The sequence below is a fragment of the Dromaius novaehollandiae genome, chromosome 5 (genome assembly GCF_036370855.1).
Source record: "Dromaius novaehollandiae isolate bDroNov1 chromosome 5, bDroNov1.hap1, whole genome shotgun sequence".
Lineage (NCBI taxonomy): Eukaryota > Metazoa > Chordata > Aves > Casuariiformes > Dromaiidae > Dromaius > Dromaius novaehollandiae.
Window position 1 is genome coordinate 62,171,523 of NC_088102.1, and position 20,319 is coordinate 62,191,841.

Sequence of the window (20,319 nt, forward strand, 5' to 3'; positions counted from 1 at the left end):
TTTAGATAAATTGGAAGGATATCTAAAGCTTTACTGTGGACTTTCCTTTAGTACATACTTATAGTGGATTCTGTTCAAAGCACAGCTAAGGGGCACAGAGGAGTGAGAGCTCTCAAAAATTCCCCAGCCAGATAGAGAAATTTAGATGTCACATGTCAAGCATAATCTGACCTCAGTGGTTTCAGCCTATTTCTTAATAGGCATTTCTCACCCTTGAAAAAAACTGCTCTTTTGAAACAATGCCTTCTTTCAAGAACTTTGGCTTAGTATTATGGCATAAAGGTCAAGATTGTGTTGTACTTACCGAGAGGAGCACTGCAGCTTTCTCAGTGGTTCTTTTACTTTATATGTGGCTCTTACTTGTACTTAACCTTTTGAACTGAAAAGATGAAATATAGTATGAGAAAGTATCATATTCCGTGTGAGGCTTTGATGTGTTTTCTCTTTTTGCCTTACTCTTGTTGTTGTATTGGGTTAATATTGAATGCTTATTCTATTAACTGATGCAGTTTATTTGAAAGAAAAATTTTCTTTCCTGCTGCTATTGGTCTTCAGGTTTCCTGGCAAGCAAACAGATAATTTCAGCTTGAACCTTTCAGTGGAAGGAATACAGATGCATTCAGTGTGTTTCCTCTCTACAGGCTACCAAATGGGATAAACAACTGATGGGCCTGTATGAGACTGTGAACTAGCCGGGTCAGCTCAACTCAGACACAATGGAGGTGAATTACAACACAGACAGGCTGGGAGCAACCACCGAGAGCTGGGAAAGGTTATATTAAAACCTCTCAGATCTGAATAGAGGGATTGCTTCTGGTCATAAAAAGAGGCTGCACATTGTAAGTGTGCAATTACTTCAGAAAAGCAATGCTGCTCTAATTGACCCAAAAAGGCAGTTAGCTAGTCAGACAGCTGGCCAGGGACAAAGGGGCAAAAAAGCCCTGAGAACGGCCCTGCATTAGATTAGATTACGTATTTTGTTATCACCCATCCTGGACAAAGCCCTCCTGCCCTTGCTCGAGGTGGCTTTGGTGGCTGTGTGAGTTGGCTCGTGGCCTGCTTTCCTGGGGGTGGGAGAGACATGGCAGAAATAACACAGTTGCACTGCAGCTGTGCGTGGGAACAGCAATCTGCACTCTAGGTATCTCAAAGGAGTCACCTGGATGATTCACAGTGGTCAAGCATGCAATTTTTCTTCTGTAACTGGCAAGTCAGGTACAACCTCTCCTCCAGGAAGTGGCCTGTCACAGATGTACCTATGTCACTGTCACCTCAGGCTCTGCTTGATCTATAACATATTTTTTGTTGAACTGAAACCGAAGCCAGGCTGGAAAGGATGCCTGAAAGACTAGAGGGATGACTTAAGGAACTGGGCTCTTTCCAAACTGGCCTTGTTTCTAATTAAATAAGCCTTTGTTTGAAGAAAGCTCTCTTAGCATTGATACCCCTGGTCATAGCTAGCTGTTGGTAGGGGTGGAAGTGGAGGAGCCGTGCCCAGGTTAGACAGAGGAAGGCCGAAGCTGGGGCCTCTGCCCTGCAGCTCGTGCTACGCAGGGAAAAACGCTATGCAGGGAAAAACAAGATACCCCCCACCCCCTGAAAAAGGACAGCACAAGTGCCGAAACTTCAGTGGAAATGTCCTGAAATTGTTCCCAAAAGGAGGAGAAGCATGGTTTATCTCTAAACTGTGACAGGAGCCAATTTCGCTCGTTTTCAGATTATTCTAGGGCTGACCAAAATACAATCCCATGTACATCTAGAAAATGAATAATCTTTCTTAAGGAAAAGATAGCCATGTCCACACTGTCATAAAAGGAATGCATATTAATTTGTGTGGAGTAACTGATTCATCTATTACCTTAGTTCTTAAAACTTCAGGTATTAAATGGAGCATATCTGGGGTCTAATATTAAACTCGGGAAATGTGGCCTATCTATTTGAATAATATTAGTTTCAAAGGCCAATTTAATAAGGTGATAGTGATGCTTCTAGAAAATATTTTTAAGGCTGGCTTTTTAAATTTCCCTTCTTAAGGATCAATCCTTACTGAAGTTAGAAGTCAACACTCATTTCAGTGGGAGGTGTCAGGCTCTTAGAAAGATACGCAGAAAGTCAGATGAGCTAAAAATAAAAATAAAAAATAAAAAAAGCCATTTGAAAGATTTTTATTAACTCTACTAAACTCAACTTACTTTCAGCTACCTTTTAATATATATTTGCATAAATCCAGTAGTTTTCCTTTTCTGCTCTAGTTACCTCTTCTTTAGTATTCTTTTGCCCTCGCCCCTTTATTTTTTTCCTTTTTTTCCCCCGCCTCTGTTCAGCTAAGATACTAAAGCTCTAAAACTGTGTACTACATGTACTGGGAGAACCTTGCTGAAACTATTGTGCCATGTACTGCTTAGCAATTCAGGAATTCAGTTCTTTCTAGTAGCCTTATAATACTGTGTTTGTTTGTCTGCTGCCTGAAATGTAAGCAAGGGTGCATTCCATCTTGTTGGGTCAACACAAATTTTAAACATGTATGACAAAGGGAGAGGCCACTGAGGTGAGCTACTTGCACTCAGTACAAGCTGAGATTCCCCTGTTACATTACTTATGATACACTGCAGTAACTTCAGATATATATTTCATAAGGTATAATGAACAGGATAAAAGTGCTTTTTAAAAGAAAATCATTTTCCTTTACTTTTTATTGGAAAATAAAATACACTTCAATCAGATACTTCAGATATTTGTATCCATGAAAGTGAAATGACAATATTTTTAGCATAGAGAATATTACTGCAAAATTCAGAAAAGAAAATGTAGAGTTACTACTTTCATGTAGCTTTTAACGCTCTAATCCCCAAAGGTGCTGTCTCTTGTGCTGAGAGCTAACTGCAGGAATAACCGTTGCTATGAAGCTGTGCACCTGCTGGTTTCACCATCTCTCCACTGGTAAGCAACTTCAGGAAAACAATTGTAATTAGTTGAAGTATTATTATATGTGATGTTCTTAACAAATGTTATCATTTGAGAATATTACTTATATGTAACATGAATACTTGTATTTAAGAATATTGTATTTTTCTGAGATAAACCTATCTGGGTCTGAATTAATCTGCCAAACACTATTTATTTTGGGCAGGCCAGGTGGTAACTCTTGTAGTTCAACTTCTTCAACTTTATGAACAGACCAGAACTTATTAACCTACAATATTGGGCCTGGACTCACCTCTAGGAAGTATCCCACAGTCATCAAAGAACAATGCTGAACAGCAGCGATGCTGTTATTTAAATAGAATGCCAGTCAAGCAGAGTAGGTGAATTATTTAAAGGGAATGCCAGTTAAACGGAGTAAGTCCATTTGCATATTTATAGCAAATCAGATATAGAAGTGATTGATCCAACGCTGGGTTGGGAATGGGGAATAGAGTTATGGTTCAGTTACTACCCACGCTTTAGTGATGAGATGTAGATGGGACAGTAGCAAATCTCTGAATGGGAGTTTTCAGGGGAATGCTCTGAATTTCAGTGTTATGGAGTGGTAAGTAGCAACTCCTAACAGCAAATGCCTACAAAACTCCTATAGCAGCAAACTGTAAGTTTTTTTTTTTTTTTTTTAAAGCAATAGCTGTAGCAACAACTTGAACTCCACAGTAAGTTTAAAAAAACCTTTTTTTACTCTTTACTGTTTAGTTTCCATATCCAATACAAACTACTTTCAATATTATAAAATTTTGCAGCTATTTTCCAAATAGATTTCCTCTTATCAGAAAATCACTGAAATGGCATTTTCCCTGTTAAGAATCAGAGAAGTGGAGTAAAAAATTTGCATGCATCAGAACCAAACAGTACTGTAACCACCATGTAAAAAATTACCGTTTCCAGTTATGCGTGCAACTAGTTTGTAGGTAAACGTCTAACTAGTGTCTAGTTGTACATGTCTGACTGGTTTCTAGCTAACGTGTGTGTACCTAGTTTCTCACTACGTGCTGAACGCGATGGTCACCGCGGTCCCCTGCGGCCTTTGGCTGTTTGCGGTGCGATACCGCGAGTCCAGCACGCACGACGGGTGCGAACGGCGGTTGCCAGCCCTGCCACCTCCCGACGAGCCAGGCCGGTTTTGATCCGCCACCTGTAATAGCTGAGCAATTAAAGAGCGCGCGTAACAACTGCAGTTACCAAGGCAGATGTTAATAAACAGAGCGCGGCGCCTTTTCTAATTGCTGAGCAATTACCGAGCGCGCCTCGCGCGGCGCGTTTGCCTAGCGCTCCGACGTGCCCGCTTAGCTGCTCGGGTGCTGGCAAAAGCGGGGAGCGGGCTGGGGATGGGGGGTCTGGGGAGGAGGAAGGCGCTGGGGAGGCTAAGGGGGGATGCAGGGGGTTTGGGGGGGGAAGAGGGGGGTCTGCGGAAGATGAGGCAAGGGCAGCTGAGGGGGATGAAGGAGGCTGAGGGGGATGAAGGGGGGCTGCAGGAGGCTGGGAGGGATGAAGGGGGGCTGAAAGGATGAAGGAGGCCGAGGCCCCTCCCCGCCCCGGCGGCGCTGTCCAGCCCCCCGGGAGGGGGGCGGTGCGGCTCCGCGCCCGCGGCGTTTGTCCCCGCGCGGCCCCGGTACTGCCCGCGGGCTGGGGCCGGGGCGGCGGCGCGGTGAGTGGGGGGGCCTCGAGCCGCGAAATGGCCGCGGCGGGGCGGGGGCGGCCGTTGGCGGCCGGCGCGGGGCGCCCCCGCCATTTTCTGCCTCGCTGGGGGCGGGCGGCGCCCCACCGCGGTGAAGCCGTGGGGCTGGGGGGTGCGGGGCGGGTGCGCGCTGCCGGGCTGCGCCCCGAGCAGCGCTGGGGAGGCGGCCGGCGCCCCTCTGGCTGCCGGCGGGCGCTGTGCGTTGCGCGAAGCCCCCTCCTGGGCTCGCAGGCCCCGGGAGCCCCGCGCCCCCCGCCCGGCCACGGCGCCGGCAGCCGCGTCGACGCAGAGCGCGCTTGCATGTGCGGGGCGATGTGTGCGGTGCAGGTGGTTCCGAGCCGGGTGAATTCGCTCTTGCAAATTAATTTATCCTTAAATGAGTAGATTTTTCCACTGTCTTTTCTCACTTAGTAGTTGAAGACCTTGATATTCCTTAATAGTATGTCTGTTTTCGTTATTATGAACTGAATTTGCCATAAAGCACAGGTGTCAATTTTGATATTAAAAGTATTCTTAGGTAACATATATTAACTTTCTCTGTTTGCCCATACTATTCCGGTTTATCTAGAGATTACTGGAAAGGTCATCTAAGAGTTACTTCACTGAAATAAAGTATATTGGTGATATTAAATGCTAATTTACTAAATCAAGCCATAAATATGTCCTTCAGCTTTACAGCTAGTTCTTTTTTTCTCTTTCCCAATAATGTAACTGTCTTGATTATATTGCATGTGCCATTATGGTACGGGCATTCACATTCTTTGATCAAAGCTGCATCACCGTTGGTTAGACCCTGATCCTACAAAACCCTTGCGTTCTTTACATGGAAGTTTTGTTCTGTTCTGTATTACTCATTTAAACACAGAAGTAACAGTTTACAAGTAGTTTATTTTGATATTCTAAAAATGGGGAATAGTGTGTTTGTCAAGGCAAGGCTCGTGGGTTAGCTGGCAGAATCTCGGTTCCATTACCAAAGCTGTTCTGTGGTTAACATACAGATTTTGTTTTCCAGAACTCTTTCTGACATTGTTCATAAACACTAAATTCAGTTAAAAAACCTAGGTAATTTAAAACAAACACTTTGATTTATTTAATGTCACGGAAAAGGCAAACAGAAGGTAGGATTGCAGTTGTGTTTTATGACATTGAAACTGTGGCAAAACCATTGCTCTTCAAGTGTAAATGCTCTTTCTAAAGTACATTATTTACCAGAGACATAGAAGATAAGGGAATTCCTATTTGTACGGTAGTGATTCTAAACCTCCATCCGTCACCTCTAACCCCCAAGTAGCCATTAATGTATTTCATATTCAGAAGGTCTTAGAAAACACTTAGGATATCTAAAACATTAGATGGTTTAAAAAGAACTTGGTAAAAGAAAGTATAATTATTAGGTTTAGCTAGAATTACAATAAAAATTTTTTGACTGCTTTCCAACAGGACTCACAAGCTCAGACTTGTCTGATCTATTTCCACCCAAGCTTCTTCGCAGTCTTTTTTTCTGATTCATTTGGGAAGCTTGCTTATCTGTGCGTTGCTCAGTAAGGGGTATGCCATCTGCGTATTATTGTAAATTAGAAGAGTCATCCATCTACTATCTTAGATGAGTATGGCTTTCCTGCAGGAATTTGTTAAATTGTATAAATTTAATTCTCATATCCCTTCTGGAATATTGAACAAAACTCATTTTATGACTTCAGGGTTTTAGAGCAGAAGGGGCAGTAAACTAATATAATTAATCATTGTGTCATTGCTACAGAATAATGGACTAATTCTCTTCCTAATTTCCAGTTACTTATCATTTTAAATCTCATAGGGAAAGCAACACTGTATAGAAAGCAACAAGGAACAGCCAATTAAAAAAGATGTTTTTTTGTTTCATCTTCTTAAGTATCTGCAATGTGCTACAGAACTGGGAAAGCTCTGGTTTTGGTTTAATAGTTACATTTTTTGAACGGTGACATACAATTGGGTATTTCACTGTACTTTTTTGCAGGAGAAATAATGTATTTCCCCATATTGACAAAATAATGTATTTCCTCATATTCCCCATATTTTGTGTATTGAAATTACATTTTTAAAAAACATCCAAGTATATAGAATAGTTGGCTTGAGTTAAAATGAACACAAATCAAGCAATCTAAAACTCTTTTTAGCTAATGAATTTTTAAGTCAGCTGTGAAAAAATCAAAACTGCTGCAATTACAAAATTTCAGTTATAATCTGACACTCTGTCCTAATTCAGGCCACTTAAATACTTATATTTTATTTATATATTGTTTATATATATACATTACTTATATATTGCATATATATATTACTTACATATATGACTTATTTTTATTTCACAGCTGAACTCAACTCTGCTGTTAGAGGTTGGTGAGTATATTCTTTACCAAGTGATCATTTTAAGTGTGTCTGCTACCTGTAATTGGTTTTGGTACGAGACTGTAGGCTCTCCCAAGGCGAAGGTTGCCTTTACGCATTCAGGCTTAGATTTCTGCAGTGAAGACAACTGGTACCTCTGGTATCTCCCACTGGGAATGAAATCTGGATGCTTTTAGAAAGATTCCAGTCTCTTCTGCTAGAGGCATGCAGAGCACTAGGGATATCATGAGAATAACAGAGAACTAAAAGGAACAAAGTGCTGAGAAAAATTAGTTGAGAGATAGCTGTGGAAGAAGCATAAAAAGGATCAATGCAAAGGACTGGCTGGAGCCTGTGAGGATGTGGCTGAATACGGGATGACAGAAAGGAATGGCAGGGTGGGAATGTAGGAGGGAATAGGAGGTCATTGGTGGGACTAGAGAAGTAAATATTAGCACGTGTGGGAGATAAGACTCTATGAGATGGGTAGAGAGGGTTAGTAGCATCTGACAGGACTGAATAGAAGATGAGGATAAATTGGTAGTTCCTGTCCCTGCCTTATGTAGAGTTCAGTGCCATTTCTAGCAGCAAGTTGGAAAGCATTAAAGGCTGAGCTTTTAACTGAGAATTCTTGTTATGTTGAGGCCAAGTAATCCTATCTGAAAGGTTAGAAAAGAAAACAGTAAATAAATCAGCATTTTTTTCTACTGGATTTGTTGTAGGTAAAGTGAAATACTGGTTTGAACCTTTTTTTTTTTCTCTTCTTGAACTGTAATTCAGTGTGAAGTGTTACTTTGAAGTTTTGTTAAACTGGAACAAGTTTAGTCACTGTTGAACCCTAATTAGAACCTAAGTGAATAATTAACGTGTTTGCCTCTTTACTTGAACATAATAGTGTTAATATCAGTCTCATAACTTTTTGAGCTCTGAGTCACTTTTTTTTTTTTTTTTTTTAACCTTTTATGATGCACAGTACTGTTTTCTGCATCCTCCAGTTCAATCCCACTTCTCATTTCTTCTGTCCAGATTGCTTCCAGCCTCCTGCTTTGAACCGGATGGTATAACAGGTAGTAGAGGTCCTTCTAGGGGGATGAGTTGGAGAATACTGGTAGAGTTTTAGCCTGTTTCAGTAGCGTTGCGCAGAGCTCTCTTTTTTGGGACATTTCTATTATTGCGTCCATCCTCCTGTCAGACACCCTGAAAGGTACAGAGGAATGACGTAACTGCCTGTCAAACACTGTGGAAAATATTTCTCTATGTTCAGTTCGACTGCTAAGCTAGCCATCCTCTGTGCCTGGTGATCAGAGGAGCACTGCTGTGACAAGCCACTTGGATTGAAAACAGAGTAACAGTATTGTGTGGGTTTTTATCTAGAACTGGTTTCAGGTGTTTAAAATGTTTTAAGGAAAATGCTAGGAAATTCATAGAGAGGGAAACTGCCATGCAACAGTCAGTTCATGCCATTTATGTTGTTGGTAAACTTAAATGCTGCACAGGCAAGCTTTTTGAGTTTGAATTTATTTCACTCTGTTTGTCTGGAGAACATGTGTCAAGTGCCCATTTTTTATTTTAAGAATAGCCTTAAAGACTTGATTGCTCTTTGATCCTAATGTTGTGTTGAAGGTAGTTCAAAGTTACGAGGAGTTATGTATGCTGTATCTTAATGAAATGCTTGTCTGAAATGGTACTGATAGCCTGCTGTGAAAAAATCAATTTGCCATCAGCAAACTCAATGTACTTGATGCTCAATTTAGTTCACCCAAGTATTTCACGTTCTGTCCTTATAGTAAAACAAAAGGGTCCTGAGAATTAATTACAGTGCTAGCATCTGCTCGTGGCAGTCTTGCTGATATACTTAGTAGGAGAAGATAGTTAAGCCGTGAGAGAGATGGAGTGTGAAGTTTTTACCACTACTATTTCTTATGCAAATATCTTTTAAATAACAACCCTCTTTTCTGATTTCTGTACATACTGTTTTTTCTTTGCGGCAGAGTACCTGCTTATATATAAAATCTGAAAATACTGATGGCTTCAAATAATTTGTGTTGAGCCAGTTTTTCATGGTGCATATTTCTTTCACCATTGCTGGCAGCACAGTGGAGCACTGATTATCTGAATGCTGAGTAATACCATTTCTTCTGTTAAAGTAAATTCCAAGCTTTTTGTGGGTCAACAGATGAATGAGAAGTTTGTTGAGATTACAGATTCCTGAGATTCTTGGTTTTGGATCTTTTATTAATGTAATTCCAACCTGCTGTGCCAAGTACACTGTGGAGCAATCTTGAATGCTAGACAAGCAAACTTTTGTGATGTACACAATCTCCCGTGATAGTTTCATCTTTCTTAGCATCAGAAGATGTTAGTGCGTTAACACGCCAACCCAAAATGAGGTTTTTTGGTATGAAATGTAGACTGAGATGCAACACAAGTCCACAAAATATTGGTAATTTTAGGATTTTAGTACACTATAATTTTGTATTCTGACACATATTTGTACAGTGTTTTAGGTAAACAAATTTCTACTACTTGAGACAGAAATAAGATCAAGTCCTGTACTTTCTGTCTACACTTGTTGCCAACAGATCAGAAGGTATAAAGTATCTTTCCTGGAATGCCTGAGAAAACATGATTTCCCATATCCGATAGAGATTAATTATTCTCAAATTCTCCATGATTTCTCTTGTTGGTTTTGAAATGCATTTATCCATGCCATTGAATGTTGAGGGGGATCATTTTAGATCTCTGGGAAAGTGAGTCAAATTCAGTTTTGTCTTGAATGACTGTGATTCCAGTAATGGAAATAGGGTTATTCCATTTGCATTGGAGAGCAATTTTAGTTCACATAACTATAATAAAACCCCTAAGTTTGATGAAGAACAAGTTCATTCTCTTGAATAATTTGTTATTCGAAAGAGGAAAATGATGACTAGAAATAGTAGGAATTCTAAATGCTATTATTATTTATAGATTCACATTTTCTGACAAGCTGTAGGAACAAATGGGAAAATGGCATATTGTGTTTGCATATCTGAAGGTGGAATATATCCTTTAAGATTTTAGAAAATTTGCATGTGGCCCGTACCTTTTGAGTCATAGGTTGTTACTGAAGAAATAAAACCCAAACTTTCATTAGATCATGCTTTTTCTTCTTGAAGGCACTTGAATATTCTTTATGATATTATTAGTTCATTTCATTCTTTTCTGTATATGCACAATATTATCTTTAATGTTTTAACTTTTATATTCCATACAGTTCTTACTTTTACGTTCATCAGTTTGCCATATACCGAATTCTTTTAACTTCTTAACACATACAAAAATTGTTCAAGCAGTGCCTGGCACTGGTCAAATGCAGTGATAATTAACGTTGTTGTGAAAAGGAAAATATCTAAGTTGTGTATTTCATAAACTAATATTTTTATGAAATGGCAGTAACATAGTATGACATTTAATGTTCATGCCTGCGCATCTCATTTCTTCTCTCAACTAAAATTTCAACTGAGCAAGGTTTGAAAGAGCAGATCTTTGTTCTCTGTTGGCCTAACAATTGAAAACCATTTCAGTATTGTAATTTACTTTATTAGAACATCACGTGGCATCAATATTATAACTCTGTGCACGTATCACAATTTTTGAATGCAAACGTGCCATCTAAATAATACCACTTTTGGTAAATACTTTGAATGAGTCCTGAGTACGTTAAGAGAAACCTTTGAACATAAAACTTCAAGTGAGACAAAAGCACAGCTAAGCCCATCAATAACCTTGGCAATAAAAGGACAGTCTATCTGGACCTCAGAACTGTGCTGCAAACCCCCTTCCTTTTCTATTTGTCAAAAATACACTGCAGTTCTGCAAACAAGGAAGCCTTAAAACTAACAAATCACTTTTTAAAAAACTGCACTAAATCATGTTCTTCCTTCCCCAGACCTGAGAGAGAGTAGAATTTGCTGGTCACGTAGGGAAGTACGGTTAGCAGATTACTGAAACCATTACACTTTTTTCTGCCCTCAATTTGGACATATTTAATTAGCAAATATCATAAATGCAAAACTTATAATGGAAAAAATCATTTTCTTAGTTTAAGCTTCTTAAATATTTAGCATATACGGACTAATACCTGTCATTAGACAAAGTTATTTTGTCTGTTACATATAAAAAATGTCTTTGTCCTTCAGAAAACCCAATTTCTTATATTACTGCCTTATGAAAACAGCTTCTTATTTTGAAATGTTTTTGCTATTACCTTTCTTTTCATCACAGCAGTAGCTGCCTTTGTGTACGTAAAAACATAGCATGTTAAACTTGATAAAGTAGACTGAAAATCTTTCTGCCTTTTTATACAAAACTGTGTTACTCTTTTCTTTCATTGTTTATCATTTTAAACCTGCTTAGAAAAGCCATCATTATTATGGAAAAAAGTCTCTTTAATATTTCTTTATAAAAGCAAGATGGCTTTTTATTCAGATTGCTGGTGCGAATGTTTGTGATTCCTTTAGACAAGAATAAATACTTAGATGAACTGAAAATTAGTGTTTTTTATGGTTCCTGAATATTGATCCAAGCAAGATATATGTTTTATTTGTTATAACGGAATTAAGGAGAAAGAAAATGTGAACAACATTTTATCATGCTACAATGTTTTTTGGCGCACGGTAATAGTTACCTTGGAAGTAGTCAGGATATACTTTTGCATAAACTGCAAAACTTTGAAAGCTGTTTTTTTTCTGGTAGACTTGGCCCAGGAGATGTTTAAAATTTTATGATCTTAATTCCTTATCTTTATGTGAGAAGTAATTGTCAGAAAGAAATAGTTTTTGAATACTTCAGCAGAAAAGAAATGGAAACTTGTATATAATTCCTTACTCTGTGCATCCAATTTCATAAAGAACAAAATCAATTTAGTAAGGTTTATTTGATGTGGGAAAGGCATTCCTGATAGTCTTATATTTCATACAGTCGTGAAGAAAAATTTTAAGTTTTTACATAGCTTACCACATTTTTCTAGATGTTGAAATTTTTTTTTTGTAATTGTGAAAGTGTTACTAAAGTTGTTTCTCAGGTGCTGACAGCAAGGTGTTCATATCCATTTCTGACACTGATCACTGCTTTCCTTGTAATACTTTAATTTTATAAAATCATTGGCTTTAGCAATCACAGTAATTCATGTATTCTTCTTATCGTGGGTACGTTTTTGGTCTTCGAAGACTCTGCTCTTTATACTTGCTTCTTTTATAGACTCTTATATTTCCTGTTGGACTTACTAAACTTATTAAATATGGGGCTAGATACGGCCTTTGATATATTCAGATGTGTCTATGGATAGTCAAACTGATGTATTTTTGCACAGTTTTATGAAGAAATCCGGTAAATAATATAGATACGTGTGAGCTGTGGTTTTTGAAATGGCCAAGCAGACTTAATTCTGCTTTTCTGATAATAGCAGTATAGTTTTTTTGTCTTTAAAATAGATTTTAGACTCTATTTATCATGCTAAAATAATTCCCCATGAAGAAGTTACTTCAAGCACTGCTTTTCTTGCAGTTGCAGCACTTGATGTACAGAGAGAGCCTGATGTTTGCTTGTGTTCGTGCTGCTAGGGGCCCCGGGGTGATGCGTTAAGGGGCAGCCGAGTTCCTCCATGCGGCAAGGAAAACCAAGTTCAGGCTGTGTGATGTACAGGCACCCAAATCTGCCTGTCCTTATTCTGAACTGGCACCTGGCAATACAATGCCAGGGAATGCAAACAGTTTGGGAGAAGGGTATTTGACTTTGTAGCCATGAGCATATTCTTGATAAAGGAGAAGGGGCAATTTTCACTCGCCTTTGGGTGGTGAAAAGTGCTTTGCATTTGCCTCAGCATATTTTTTTCTGAGGGAAATTGACGGACAGTGGAAAGGAAAAGGTGCTTGATGTTAAATTAAAGTGTATCTCTAACTAAAATGGTCTAGAAAGTAGCTGGAGATGCTAGCTTTTGTTAAATGGGTATGCTAGAAGCAAAGTTTTTTTGAAATCTCGTGTTGATTTGCTCCCGTGATCCGTGTATTTATCCATGAGGTCATTTTTTACTTTTGCTGCCAGTTCTCTTTTCATGCGCTGCTTTTTTGGTAAGCTGAAAATAGTGCTTGAGGTGAACTTTTAACTTACTCACATATATAGATAAATATTTTGTAAAATTTTACACTAGAGAAGCAGCTGGCTTGATTTTGGGGATTGCTGAAATTGTTCGAATGATACGCAAGTCATAGAAAGGTATATATATACGTACATATATTTTCTTCCAGGTAGTTAACAAGAAACTTTTACAAGAGTTTAGAACTTTGCAGTAGTGTGAGGGATTCAGAAAACACCCTGGGAGGTGGTGGTGGTTGTAGTGTCAGGGAATGACTGCGGAAGAACTGGAATAAAGGAGAGTGAAATAGCACTAGAGGATCAATGATAATCTATTGATAGATACTGCAGCAATGCAGGACATATGCTTGTTACAATTTTTGATGCTGCATAGTGATTGTTACTGCATGTAATAGCAGAGTGAAGTAGCTATATTGAAATGTTGTTTTATTTAATTTAAGGCATTATCTAATTTCAAGAAGTGTTATTCTGATACTGTGTCAGACTTTGCACAGTTTAAAAAAGATTTCATATCCTTTATGTTGTTTTCAATTTCTGTATAACTGAATTTAGATCCTTAGCTAAATTAATTTTTTTAAGCTATGTAGCACTGCACAAGCAGCTTTTGTCTTTTAAACCTCCCTGAAAAATGCTATCTGTTCTATTAATTTCTTTGGTGACTATGTTTCAGCTCCTTTCTCAAAGTCATTCTTTTTAGATAAGATCTTCCCAGTATTTGATGATAGTTTGGTTTTCTAATCCCAAAATTATTTTGATGGTTAGAATTTTTCTTGAAGTTGTGTAAGGGAGAGCTGCAGCTGCCTTTAGTATATAATTTCTTGTTTGTTTCCTGGTTTGTACTGCATATCAGTGTTGAAATATGGTAGGCTTATTTAAAATGACTTTTACTGTTTAGTCAGCAGGTAGATTTTGAAATTACTAAATCTGATGGATGAAATTGTATCCCTCCCTCTTGACACTCATTCACAAACACTCATGCACAATTATTGACTGTTAGCGCTAATCTGTAGCACATAACAAAAGCTTATCTTTCCTTTTTTGATATTTTTAAGGATAAAATGAATATCCTCTTTGGGGATAATCAAAAACATATATAAAAATAATTTTATAAAACTACAGTTTTCCATGGCATCCCTTGCATGTATGCGTCATGGATCTGTCTTTACTGGCAGTCTGCTACAGGACAGGTCCTGTGTCATGCAGTGCTGGCTAGTGAAGTTACACAAGGGACCAGCGTTCAGTTCAACATACAGTCATAAATCTAACCTGCCCTGATTTTTGAGAAATGTCCTTTCACCACAATACATTGTCTTAGTATAGGTTTGTTTCAGAGTATTTTATGTATGAGACATGTATGTTTTCATTTGGAGAAGTAGCATATTTAGTGTCTTGCATTTTTCATTACAGATGCTAATTAGTAATAGCTAACAAATGATGATGTTATGTAGTAATACTCAGAAGAGTATCCAGGAGCACCAAGATGAATTGGAACCATCACTGAGATGGGCATGCCTGCTCCCAGAAGCTCTAGTCAAAATACCAAATGCATAAAGAGATTTGAAGTCTCTTGGCATATAGCCAAGCTAATTCTGCTGTGATTAGCATAATTTATTTATATAGAGTCTTAAATATGAAAAGTGAAAAGAGTAGAAGTCTACCAGAACATGGTAGGAAGGGAAGTTTTATTTAATAATTTGTTCTTGCAGGAGCATACGATATTGATCATCTCTCTCTTCCTTTGATATATTATAGTTGATATTTTTGGTTAATTTAATTAATTTCTACAACGGATATTATGTCAGTTGCGAGATTTGAGAAATGTCCTCTGACTCGTAGGGTGTATTTTGGCATATGGATTAGCTTGTAAGCACTCTATTATGGTTGCCTGCAATTACGTCATTAAAATTCGTGATTCAGGTAGTCCCTTCTACTTACAAGTTCCGATGAAGGGGTGAGGGGACTAATACCTTTACCCATGCTTAATATCAGTAAAATATGGAATATTTTGCTAGAAGTAACTCCTATGTAACTTCCCTCTGAAATGTTCCAGTAGTTTATTTTTCAAACCACATTATTGTTCTGACCCCTTACTAAGGCTTATTATTCACCTCTGTGGCAAAGCAATGTTTCCTGCAACTTTTAAGGCCCTCATTGCTTGTGTTTCCTTGATATAAGAGAGCTAGACTCATCACATGGTAAGCCTCACCTCGTTTTGTTAAAGGTTTTCACGTTCACCTTCCAATGCTTTGAGAGTTTAACTCATGTATGGTAAAAAAAATGTTCCACAGAGGCTGTTCTTTCAAATAATGCTCACTTTTTTTGACCATGGCTAGGTACATTAGGGCAATTACACACACAGGCACGCACAAAATCTCATTTCTTCTGTTCTCATTCTAATCCAAATCATAAATTTGACAGGTATTAATCTTTTTTTAGTAATTTTTCAAGTATTAGGTCATAAATGCAGATTATGGTTATTATTTTTCAGGTTACAGTGCTGCTGCTGCTTCTTTTTTACTCCTGTACCTGCTGCAGAAAGACCAACCAAATGGACATTGTATACTGCTTTCCAATAAAACACTGTATGTTTTCATCTACTTCCTTCCCCAAGGCTGGAAAGTCTTCATTTGAACTTGTCTAAATATCCATGTGATTTTAGAGTGTAGGTTCTAGAAACGTTAAGGTTTTCTTCAAGGATAACTCATGAGATGATTTATCTTCAGTGTACTGTAGGCCAAGCGAGAAGTTTAGAGGGAAGGTCAGAATTTTTTTTAGAACAAGTTTTTAAGAAACCATCACAACAAGTGATGGTTGATAACAAGGATATAGTTTATTACTGAAGGTTATTTCATTGCCACGGGCCAATGGCTAAGATGAGTGTTTATATAAGAGGGTACTTTTTCTCACATACCTTCTTTCACCTGTTTTTAACTAAGAAATGAATTTCATACACACTATACAGCAGTCTGTGAAATTTCTAAAATGGTTGTGTCATTATTGGAAAGTTTGTAGGGGTCTTCAGACTGAAGAAGTTTGGAACTACTGCATTAAATTTAATGTTAGCTACTCTTTAAGAAGATATATAGAAAGTTGTGCTTGATGGGCAAAGTAAAGTAACTGTAAGAATTAATTTGTACTCTTGACACTTCTGTTCAGTAAATACAATCTTATAACAGTGCATATAATTCATATTCTCCTGTTTGTATTCTTAAATCCTGATAGATTTCTAGTTTTTATGACTGTTCAAATTGCATGTCGATGGCAGTATAAAAATGAATGACATTTAATTTAGTACCACTGAGTTTTCATTTTCAAGAAAGATCTAAGTAAAATGCATGAATGTGATATATTATACTCAAGAAGATCCTTGGAGTGGTTTTTCCGTAGACTGTTTCCCCCTTCATAGAGCCGGTGACCGAAATCATAGTTGATACTCTGGAACTTTTTTGCAGAAAGTAGCTAGGTTAGCATATGTTTATGTGCACATAACTATGCGTGTTCCTGTGAATTCTCTTTTTATTTAATGTAAAAGAAAAATTGGTGCTTTCCCAGATCAAGATAACGAAGTATGGAATTCAAGGCATACTTAATTTGATTCTGGCAGAAGACCAAACACAAAAGAACAGTGGTAAATCAAGACAGCAGTGTTAACATAAGTTCTAGATAGAAAGGCATGTTTGATTGCTTATCTTTTTCCTTTTCATAATATAATTACTTTATTTATGGCTTGCATTAAAATGTGACGATGTCATCCAAGAAATCTTTGTGTTATTTATGATTAATTTTTAATTACTGCTACAGTTAGTATATTTTTTGCAGCCACAGTATAATCTGTAATTGCTCATTTTTATAATTTATTTAAAATACATAATGATATAAATATTTACCCGTGTAATGTATGTATTAATATGTAACTTCATATTGCACAGAGTACTTTCTGGCAAGCACATATTTAGCTAATGGTTGATTTTATTTTGTAATGCTAAATTTTATATAACTTTTAAAATTCAGATCTTTGAGGGTGAGCATTGAATGATTTAAGTGCTTTTATCAGTATCAGAGTAGCTTAACCTATAAATCTAGCCTTATACAAGTTTATAGAGTTTTCATTTTTGAAGCTTTAATATTGAGAATACTGAGTATTAGTACACAGAATTCTGAGATATTTTCTGCAATCATTTAGAAAGCAATTTGTCTTTTATATTTAGTAGATAAGTGGAATTGGAAAAAGGTTGAAATGGAAACCATGACTTGCAAATTGGTTCATATCTAAATGGTAAAATCAGTAAATGTTTGATTGTAAAGGAAGAAATATTGCTGATCTCTGCATACAAACTCTAACATGTCTTTATACAGTGACCTCCCCTTTTCAGCTGAGGTTACAGTATTTTTTATAAATGATAGGTCAGTCCCATCCAAGCCATTAAAGAAAGAAAAAGTAGAATAAAGGTGCCACCTGGTGGGTGAAATGAATGATGCCGTAGACATGGTTCAGAATTACTCATTTGCCAAATAGATTGTATTATCTACATTTGTGACTGGCTGCTAGAATTTTAGATTGTATTTATCTTAAACATTTACAGTTATTTTTTGGCTTCACATTCAGTATCTTTGTATGAAGTATCTAAGTAACTGCAATTGGACCATTCTGGTCTCGAATGTCACAAAATGTAATTTCATTTGTGCGCCTAATCACCACATAATTTTGGCATTAAATTCAATGTATTGTTCTTAATGTATTGAAAGGCAATTTTAGTGCACGCCCTCCTAACTTGAGCAGGTATCCAGAATTCATGACTGTGTAGGTTTTTCCCTTTAGGAAGTCAAAATGATGACGCATTTAGGCTTCTGTGCTGGAATTCTTTTCATTGCCTATCTGGATTAATGCATAGCATGTATTAACTCGTCTGTCTTAGCGGCACTTTGTGCATTTCCGTGGAATCGCCAGGTTCTGCAGACCTCAGTGTGATGGTTTTTAATCACCTTTTTCTTCGGGAGGTTTATGTCTTGTGTTCTAGGTTTTGAGGCCTTTATTATTTCAGGTTTTTTCTTTCTTTCAGTAGGTCACGGTCTTTCGCAGCCTCTTAAATACGGGGGGCACAGGAGTGAGGGAAATGATATCAACACTTAAAAAACAGATCAGCAGAATGTTGCTGAGTCAGCTCATTAGAGCTCTCGGCTGAAGGCAGGAATGTTTCCTGTGTGTGTGGACTTCAGAGCATATTTTTTAACCTTTTTTGTTTTTTGATGTTAATTACAACCAAGTGGCCGCAGCAAATCTGGGGTGATAGTTGCTGAAAACTAGGAGTCTGCTGATTTCTTTTTTGTTTCCTGAATACCTCAGCTATTTTGTGGAAACATCTGCACACAGACCCTCTCCCTGTGGCCCAAATATAAACAAATGAACGGTGTGCCTTTTTAAGTGACAGTGATGTTTCTTATAAATGGAGTGCTACACTTGTGCTGGGGTACTCTGCACACTCTGTCCTGCGTTACTGTACTTTGTTGCTGACTTTTAGATGAGGGGCTAACCTGATATTTTTGTACTGTCCTCACTGTTAAGTTTCGTGGAAGTTTCATACAAGCAGTGATGCAAAGCTTGGTGTCCTTGCCAGGTTCCAGATGGGTACCAGCAATTCCCCAAGCAGTTTCAGGTAGAAATCAGATTTCTGTTCCTGTCGTATTGTGTGATGTTCAAGTATTCTGTTTATACGGCTTCCCCAGAACGTCAGAGCTCTGTGAAGTCCTTTGGATGAAAGACTCTATATAAAATCTTAAGTTACTCTTACTCTGGCAAGCTAATCTGAATTTACTTGTCCACTTTATTCTTTCAGGGGTTCTTTGAGATGAATTTATTTGGGTACTTTGCTTTGAAAAAAGACGTTTGCCATTCTGTGTAGGTTTATTGCATAATAAGCTCATAATAAACTCTTCAGGTTCAGCGGAGCTTGTTGTGGCATCTTGAATCTTTGATGTTACACTGGCATGGGGAACGCTTCCAGGTGTCGTTTAGAATTTTTTAGAAGTACTCTTGTGATTACATGCATTACAAGATCCTTTTTTTCATAGGCCATACTTTCTAGCTCAGAGTTGTTTGGCCCATACAATTCTCAAACAGTTTAAGTGGTGTTGCCATGCAGCTTCTGGTTTTTGTTGGTGGTCAAGGGAGTATGCATGTGAAAGGGCATCTGGATTATCCAGATTTCAGATGTGGAAAGAAGTAAGCTAATGTGGGTTGGGAAGACTGGTATCAGGTTGTCCCAGAAGCCAGCTGCAAGTCAAACTCCAGCTGGTGGTGGAGTCATCTACCCTGTGCGATCCCTGGCTGTCATCCACCTAGGAAGCAGGGCTGGAATTCCCGCTTACCTTGGCACATTGTGTTACGTGTCTCGTAGTCTTCGACAAGGTTGGTAACTCTTAGATGTTCAAATTTTCTTTTAATGGTGACACTTACTTATTCTATTTTCTTGAAAATAGAAGGTAATCTGTTAGGAGGCAAAGGTTGATTTTTGCAGATAGCAAAGTTTAACCACATGTGCAACTGAAGATTGGCATTCGCGTACCCCCAGACTAGTAACTTACCTCACCATGACCCGGTCTGAGCTGGGGAGCAGAAGGCTGGTGCCGAGTTCCTGGCTCCTGGCGCACCCCACGTAGCCCACAGCCCTGCCTCCCCCAAGCATCCATTGCCGTGGAAACCTCTGGGTCTGCGCTGCGAAGGAGCCGCGGCATGCTGCAGTCCAGTTCCCAGTTTGAATTGTTGGAGAATCAGGGCATCATGGTGCGCGGGAGAGAGTACTTCCACCTCAGTTTGGACACTGAGTCTGTGGCCTCAGTAGTATAACTGGTAAATGCATTTTTATTGTAGTAGCTGTTTCCCGTGGTTTTCCATTGCCCAAATTTCAGACAGAGCGTGATCCAGAATCTGTGTTACAATTCTTTTCAACATAGTCAGTGGAGAGTGAAATATATAAAGTACTCTACTTTTCCACTGGACCATACAGTAATAGACTTGTGCCAAATAGATAATAGGTCCCTAGCTTGATGTGTTTATAACCTTGGTGCACAAAGGAAAAATGTGCTACACAAACATGGCACGTAACAAAGAGAGGTCTTGTGACTGCAGTTCTAGTATTTCATGGAGTAGGCTAGCCAGA

General features: G+C 38.3%; 1 protein-coding gene across 7 annotated transcripts in view; it reads left to right on the forward strand.

Moving 5' to 3' along the window:
• The window catches only part of STK33 (serine/threonine kinase 33), a 77,091-nt gene that overhangs the window by 8,890 nt on the left and 47,882 nt on the right, over positions 1-20,319 (forward strand). For 4 of the 7 annotated variants that reach the window (XR_010389499.1, XM_064513056.1, XM_064513051.1 and 1 more), the window contains exons 5-7: positions 642-839; positions 2,855-2,940; positions 7,015-7,042. The gene's annotated coding sequence lies outside the window, so the exon portion shown is untranslated. Of the gene's footprint in view, positions 1-641; positions 840-2,854; positions 2,941-4,528; positions 4,634-7,014; positions 7,043-20,319 lie in introns of those variants that run through there. The other 3 variants (XM_064513053.1, XM_064513054.1, XM_064513052.1) reach the window with 2 other exon arrangements.